This window comes from Nematolebias whitei, chromosome 1 (genome assembly GCF_014905685.2).
Source record: "Nematolebias whitei isolate Nwh7 chromosome 1, NemWhi1, whole genome shotgun sequence".
Lineage (NCBI taxonomy): Eukaryota > Metazoa > Chordata > Actinopteri > Cyprinodontiformes > Rivulidae > Nematolebias > Nematolebias whitei.
In genome coordinates, this window is record NC_056498.1 from 45095298 (window position 1) to 45103712 (window position 8415).

General features: G+C 45.4%; 2 protein-coding genes across 2 annotated transcripts in view; one reads left to right on the plus strand and one right to left on the minus strand.

The window, feature by feature from the left end:
- LOC119421085 overlaps positions 1 to 8415 on the minus strand; it is a gene marked incomplete at its 3' end in the record, with an annotated part of 641076 nt that overhangs the window by 248304 nt on the left and 384357 nt on the right.
- LOC119421638 (kynurenine 3-monooxygenase) overlaps positions 1 to 8415 on the plus strand; it is a 34675-nt gene that overhangs the window by 22190 nt on the left and 4070 nt on the right. The gene's annotated exons all lie outside the window — the stretch shown is intronic.

The window sequence follows — 8415 nt, forward strand, 5'->3', positions numbered from 1 at the left end:
CTAACAGTAAACAGCCATCAGGTGCTAATGATCCATTGTTAGGCTGATGGTCCTTCTTGAGCATGTGATCAGCTGGTTCTGGTTGTCAGCAGCAAATTGGTTGATCCACTCTGAGAAGGTGCTATTTAAGAGACTGAGCTGAATACAGCACCTCAGACTGAAGAAGTCTCTCAGATGAGAGATGAAACGTTTCTACATTTTTTTTTGTTGATTTGCTTTGTTTTGTTTTTTTTGAATGTCCAGAGGACCAGATTTAACTTTTTTAGATTTTTCTACCTGGATTATTGAGCATGCATCAGGATATTTTACTGATTGTCTTTTATAAAGTATATAAATGTTTCGGTTCAGTGCCCTGAGACGACTTCTGTTGGGACTTGTTGCTGTACAAACTGAATTTAATAGAATTATAAAGTCTTCATCGGAGTTGAGCGTCCGTCGGCTGTTTTTGGACCAAACGAGCCGTCGTCTCGTCCCAGGGAGTCGCTCCGACTTTAACCAAATGAAAGCTCCATCTTCTGAGGCCGTGAGACGCTGCATACTTCCTGTCCTTGATGAAAACATTTGACAGATTTTTGACTGTGGCCCCCAAAGCCCCGGCTCAGGTCTTTATTAATCCGCCCCCTTGCAGCTGAAGTTTGCACATTTCAGTGAAACCACTCGTTACAGCTGCAGTTTGTGTTTTCGTTCCCTCTTTTTGATTTTACTACGATGTTTTTGTTCTTACTTTTGCTGCTGTTGAAAGGCGGCGGGTGACGTGCATCCCTTCAGCTTTTAATAAAACACTGTTACCGCTCAGTGTCCACAGAGCGTTTCTGTCTCAAAGGACAGAGTTCAGCATCACAGCTAAACATTTCAACGTGCATTTTTAATCCAGATTTCACAGGAAGTCCTCCGTCTGGAATATTAAGTGGACTGCAGGCGTGAGCAGACACTGATCCGTTGTGTTGTTCAGTGGCACCAGTTTCATATTGATCTACTGGAACTCAGTCCAACACACACACTATTTAAATGTTGGGGGGTGGACAGACCCCCCACAGATGTTGATAATCCAGCTGAAGTTGTCAAAGTCTAAAATGTTAAAGTGCTCCCCCCCCCCGCAGTGTCGGGCAGAAATGAGATGGATTTTACAGACAGAGTGAGCCAGAGGTCACATCTCCAGGAGCAAACGCTGCACATTCATCCAGGACTTTTCCTTCAAAGATCTCAGCGTGGTGCTGAAACGTTTCGCCTTCGATCCAGAAGGCTTCATCAGTCCTGACTGTACACCTGGATTATTGAGCATGGACTTTGTTGATCTCAGCGTGGTGTTCTGCCGGCCCGGCCCGTGACTCAACTCTGCAAACCTGACGTGTAAAACGTCTCCAAACAAAGCGTAAAGTTAACGACCTCCATCTGCTGCTGCTTCCGTCAGGTCGAAGGAAAAGAACCTGCTCAGAAACGTCCTGCAGATGTTTTCACACGACTGACTGGTGACAACTGAAGACAGACTCTCTGAGCTCTGGGGGGGTGGGGGGGTGAAGGGCTCGGACTCAGAGTGAGGTCTTACCTTAAAAGGCAGAATCCTGCAGGGCTGATGAACCTGAAGACGTGGTTTCATGCACAGGGGAACTGTAACGTGTCACGTGACCCAAACAGAAACCGTGTTCGGTTTGGAAGGTGGGGGCTCAGTTCTGTTGACGGGGTGGGGCACCCCGCTTGTATAATGGTCGGGGAAACACTGAGAAAGGAGCAGCTTGAGTCGTGAAAGGATCCATTCTGTTTGGGTCATCTGATGGTGCCGATGGACCACACTCAATCTTCTCACATCTCATTACAGGAACGTCCTCAGGGGACCAAAGGGAAAAGTCTGACCAAAATAAAGTGGATTTTTTTGAGTGACATTTATGAACATTTAACATCTTCCCTGCTGAAGATAGCTCTGAACAATCTCAGCTTGGAGAAATCATGTTCTTTTATAAAACCCTTGAGTCTGAAGGTCTCAGACACCTTCTGGTCTCCTCTGAATGGACTGAGGCCCAGCCCTGATGCTCCTCTGTGCTGTGAAGCTGTAACAAACTTCAGGAGCTCTGATGATTTGGACTGAAGCGAGACAGACTCGAAACATAGAAAAGTTAACAGTGTTTTGTTTACAGTGCAAAATATCAATGGGAGGCTCTGGAAACCTGGAGAACAAGGAGAGAGGTCAGGATGATGGAGTTCCTGGAGACGCAGATTCACGTGACGGCCTTCCTCACAGTTGGTGTTATGAGACGAAGCGAGGCTTCCAGCATGAAGGAGGAGGGCGTCTCAGGTGGAGCAGGAAAGTGGTTGGAAGGCTGGAAGACAGCTGAGGAGGTCCACAAGGAGTTCAGGTTCTTCTTTGAGGAGTCTAGGATCCAGTGGAACTCAGGTGAGGAGGCTGAAACACGGAGAAAGCACAAGGTAAGTTTAACTATTGCAGTGATTCACACGTAGAGACTGGAACCACAAATACCAGTAGGCATGCAATGCTCCAGCGGGAGTAGAGCTCTTCTTCAGCCTTCCATACTCCTGGCTCATCATCAGGGGAATGGGTCGCAGCTGATGGATTGGACGCCATCTTGGAGCTCCAGAAGCTCCAGGAAACTAAACGTCCACAGAAGTGAAGTAGTACCAGAGGTGAAACGGTTGACATGTGAAAAGGTAAGCTGGTGCTGCGACTCAGTGATGTGATAAAGAGAGGACAACTGGTCTGTGTGGTCAGTCGGATTAAACAAGAAACACATTTAATATCAAGAAAAGACTGATGATGATGATGATGCACAGCCACTTTACATTTCATTAAAAAAATAGATAACCCCAAAGAGAACCACTAAGCTGAGTTAACTGATCATGTTTTGAGATGATACGAGGCAGACGTCCGTTTGCTGCCCTCCACGTCAACCCAGCTGAGTTCTGCTTCACGCCTCTTCTAGTTCCCCGACGCTCGCCTCATTTCTGAAAGCTCCCGGCTGAGAGGGCCGTGGCTCCATCTGTGGTTTATGACCAGCCAGAGGAACTGCTCTGTCCAGAACGGTTTTATGGAACAGCCTCAAGCCTGACCGGACTGATGAGCTAACGGCTAGTCTGACCACAGCTAAGACCAAAGTGGTTTGGTTTCATGTTAAACCTGATGTCTTCACTAAACTTCTTAGCAAACTATACTTCATATATGTGATGCAAAGAGAAACTGGATTGAAAAAGTCCATGCTCAATAATCCAGGTAAACAATCCAACAATTTTCAGTCAGGTCATCTGGACAGTTTCTTTTTTTTAGCATTTAGCACCAACATAACTGGTTTGTTCCACTTTGGAGTAAGCTGTTTGGGGGAAGAATCAGTTTTGTGTTGTGTGTTTCCTTGACTGATGAAGCCTTCTGGATGGAAGGTGAAACGTTTCAGCAAAAAAAGAAACTGTCCAGATGACCTGACTGAAAATTGTTGGAGAAACTGGATCCTGCGTCCACCCTTTGAACCTGTCCAGTTTGACTAACGAACCTCCGAGGAAGCCTCCTGAGCTGTCAGTCATCCTCAGACCCAGAGAACAGAGAGTTGTTTTTTCTTGTCTGATTCAGAGCACATGGACACATCCTGGAGCGAGCAGTTTCATTCACCACCAGGTGCAGGGGTGGAGCCAGGGGGTGGCCAATGGTGGCCATGGCAACAAGATTATAACATGATTTTGATGTTATCATGACCCCAAGTGGCAGACTGAAGGAACATTGGAGACAGGGATACAGTAAGGGTCTGTATTTCCATGTGCTGGGTTCAGGGCTGACAAGGTGAGTCTTTGAAGATGTTCTGGGAGAAGTAATTGTGGAGAGAGGACTAGATTTGCTTACAGATAATGTCTTTGTAGTAGGAGCCAGAGGGGTGTGACGTGAGGTCCAGAAGGTTCAGACTTGTGTAGAGGTGAGCAACATTGGAGAGAGGAGCAGGTTGTGTTGGAGCCGGCGGATGATGATTCAGGCTGGAGGTTTTGGCTTGTAGCTGGGACACCATGAGAGTGAGTCTAAGTCTTGAGAAGCATGAGGCCTTGGACGCCTGGAAGACTCCAGGACTAAGGAGTCGCTGTAGGAGGATACAAACAGGAGCTCTTCTTACAGAACAAATGTCAGAGGCTGTCCGTGAGCTTTACCGTTACAAAGACAATGTCCCAGCGCTGAAGGACCGTCTGGCAGAAGCTGTGGTGCAGAGCCGTCCTCCAGATCAGGCTCAGGTGTGGAAGTGGCTGATCAGTGTTTGTGGGAGAGAGTGGGCGTGGCAGGCAGGAACCAGAACGCCCACAGATTTTCTGTTAATCTAATATTAGTGTGAAGAAACGTTACTTTAAACCAATATAAAATGGTTTCCTGAAATGACAGCGGAGGTCAGTTTCCATTTAAATATGTAAAAACTTGGTGGAGGCCATCTTGGATTTTGACATGGCAGCGTCTTGATGCAGCCTCACGCAGGAGGCCGGTCCCTGACGTCTTTTTCAACTGAGCATGTTCACAACATGCACGGACAGACGGAGATTATTTCCAATCCCGGCTCTTCGCTCCGTGACGAGGGACAAAAAGGGAAACTGATGTCACCCGAGGGGGACTGAAGTGGACGTCCCCCTAAGCCCGTCCCCGTCCTAACCCCTCTGAATGTGTGGCATTGAAGGAAGCTGTCTGCAGGAAACGGACCGAAGAGCAAATGTATAAATACCTCCGGAGGGTGAGCATGGATCGCTGTCCGAAGCAGATGATGTCGACGAGCAGCTGCTGCAGCGTCCTTCACACAGAGACAACATATAGGCGCCGTTTATTCTGGGACCTTCATGTGATCATCTGGCCCTAGAAGGTCCAGGTGCAGGGAGCACGCTGACTCAGCGTTTGCACGTTTTACGCTCCACGTCTGCAGACCTGGTGCAGTTTTCATGGATCAAACCGTTCAGCTCGATCCGGACCGGTCCCCCGTGACTTTACTCTTCTGTACGTTTATAATAATTTAACTTTATTTACAAATAATAATAAATAAAATGTTCATCATATTTACTTCATTTATGTATTATTATCCTTTTAGCTAATGTTTTGCTCATTTTAGCTTTTAGCCACACTTTAGTTAATCTGAGCTTTTAGATTTTGTTTTGCTATTTTAAGCTTTTTAGAAATTTTACTTTTGTTTCTGTTTGTTTAACCTTTAACATTTAAACAACGTCTTTCAGTTTATGGAGGGTGGAATGTGACAAAATATAGTAAATAAATACTAATAATCACATAATAAAATATATAATTTACTTATTCAGTACATCATTAAATCCTTAAATATACAATTGAATTATTAAATGCACACGTAATTAATTAGATGTCCCATGAAATAAATAAATGTACCTTTTAAAGAATGAATTTTGTCCCAGTTCATGTTCAGACACATTTAATTTAGGCTTCAAACTCTGAAGAAATGAAAAATATATTAGTCTTTCATGGCTGATGCTGGAGTTGGACGGTTCATGAAACAGAATGAGCTTTAAAAATTATTTTTATGTCAATTAAACGTGGCTCAGTTACCTTCAGTGGTACTGCAGTATTTTCTCTGTGGTACTTGTATAAAATACTCGTTTTACCTTGTAAAGGCCTGGATGGCACTAAACTTTTTCAAGCGTTGGTTTTTGGAGGCACTTTTGTGGGTCGAACCGGGTCCTGGGCCTAAGCAGGACCTTCAGATCAGATCAGTGTTCGCAGGTCTCCTTCACAGTTACCTCTGACGTCGCTCAGGGAGTGACAGACAAAGGTGTGTGGTTACCATGGTTACCAGAATGAGCCAGAAACAGCAGCTTTGATGTTGTTTTGATCTTCTTAACCTCCTGACACAGTTCACGCATCAAACTCTTGCTGTTCCTTATAAAAACAACACTTTTTAATTTTTTTATTTTTATTCATTTCATTTAAAAACATGACAATTAAAAAAAACTAAACACAAGATATATAGCTCCATTTGAAAAAGTATATTGACATCTATATATATATATATATATATATATATACACATATATATACATACAATACAATCAAAAATGTAAATAAAATAAAATGAAAGGTGGCAGAAGAACTAGTCTTATGAAAACTGCCCCTTTTTACTTAATTCTAATGTAAATCAAAATATTTTTACAAAATTTAAATGAAAATATAATTCACAAAGATAATAACAATCTAGCTAAGTTAAAAACATAAAAACTCAAACATCTAAATCAAATCAGACAACAACTTAAGTAGATTTATATGAACGATTTCCATATTCTTTCCAGAAACTCGTGTTTATCAGTCTCTTAAATGTTAACAGTGATGTGGCATTTTTAACGTTCTCATCCAAACCACTCCACATCCTGTTCCCTGAGTTATTGTGGATCGTTCCTTCAAACTCGTCCTAAAAGAAGGCTTCACAAACATCTCAATTCCTTTAAGAATATATACGCTCTCTCTTTTAACAAAATTCGTTTGAATATTAACGGGCAACATGCCTTTATGTGCCCTATACATAAGCAACAAAATGTTATAATTAACATTCAGCTTCTTTTCTGCCTCTCGCTCGCTCGGCTTGAAGAAAAGTTCTGCTTCTGCGTTTGGGCTTATTAGGACATTTCCAGCAGGTGAAGACGAGCGGAGTTCTGTCTCGCTCCACGTGTCTCTGCGGCCCTCGTCGTGGAGCGGAGAGTGGAAACATCTGATTAAAAGTTCCCCTTCATCCAGCTGACGCAGCCGAAGGGCAGCCGAAGGGCAGCCGAAGGGCAGCCGAAGGGCAGCCGAAGGGCAGCCGAAGGGGCCTCCTTCAGCAGCGAGGTGAAACTTCATGAAGTTCTGCTGCAGAGGGAGGACAACCGTACCGGGTCTTCCCTGTGCATGTTTTGGATCTGCTGGGTTCTAGTCCACAGCTTGTATGTTTGTGGCGTGACACCTTTACCCTCGTTCAGACAGCTGAGCAGAACCAGGGAGGACTCTGAGCGAAGTTTTATTTTCACATGTCCCGTAACAGACCACATGACTGAACGTTTCTCTGAACCGGTCCACAAACGGTCATCAGAACTCCCCGAGGACTGTTGGACCCACGGTGAAGCAGGGATCCGTTTGCTGTTACAGCACCAGGGCAACGATCCCATGGCCCTCGTGAACCTGACGGGTGGTCAGAGTCCTCATCACGCAGGAAGCTGCTCACGTTGCTGCAGAGCTGACAACACGCTCTCTGCTGCGCTGCGTCCAAGTCAAAATGATTCAACTGGAAGTTAGCGTGCAGGGCGACGCTCCTCGACACACACATCTCAGATTAACGTGGAGACGGTTTATGGACAGAAGCTGAAAGAGCTTGGTCTCAGAGGGTCATAAACCTGCTCTGCTGCTCTTTTCTGTAAATTTGACACCAGAGCTCGTCTTGGACAACCTGTCAGATGCACAGATGCAAAAGCTGTAGACCCCACTTCCTTTTCAGTTCTTCACCTACCAGCTGATGTCATTTCCTGCATGGAGGAGCTTTAGAGGTTGAAATTCAAACCTACGAACGGCGACAAACCCAACCCGGGTCACGTGACTTTCACCACCGTCAACAACCGAAGGGCTCTTCTTGACCTGTGGTCTTTGGTTTTATTTTTTAAAGCAGAGTTTGAAAGACACAAGAAGTTGTAGGATCCAAGACTCACCTGACAGATCAGGTGTTGCCAACATCTTCAGAGAAGAACGCTTCTCAACAGACGGCAGCTGAAGTTAAGAAGCTTCTCCTTCAGTAACGCTGATGCAGCTTTAATGGAGTGAAGAGAAATGAGAAGTTCAGTTATCAGGAGAGACTCGGAGTAGAGCTGCTGCTCCTCCACATCCTGAGGAGACAGTGGAGGTGGTTCATCTGGTAAGGATGCTCCCTGGGCGCCTCCCTAGGGAGGTGCTTCTGGCATGTCCAACTGGGAGGAGACCAGGACACACTGGAGAGACTACGTCTCTCTGTTGTCCTGGGAACACCTTGGAGTCCTCCCATAAGAGCTGGAAGAGGCTGTGGAGAGAGATGTCTGGACCTCCCTGCTCAAGATGCTGCCCCCAAGACCTGACTTCATGGATGGATGGATGGATGGATAAATGAATGGATGGATGGATGGATGGGTGGATGGATGAATGGATGGATGGACAGATGGATGGATGGATAAATGAATGGATGTCAAACTGAGACCTCACTGTCCACTGTCTCAGTCTCTGATAGAGGACATTTGCAAACTGAGGTGTACCACAAACCCACCCACACAGACCAGTATTTGCAGTTTGACTCCCATCACCCTTTGGAGCACAAGTTAGGAGTCATCAGGACTCTGTACCACAGAGCAGACAGCGTCCTCACTAACTCAGGAGCCAGGCAGAAGGAGAAATCCCACACAAGACAGGCTCTAGAGCAATGTGGATATCCTAACTGGGCCTTC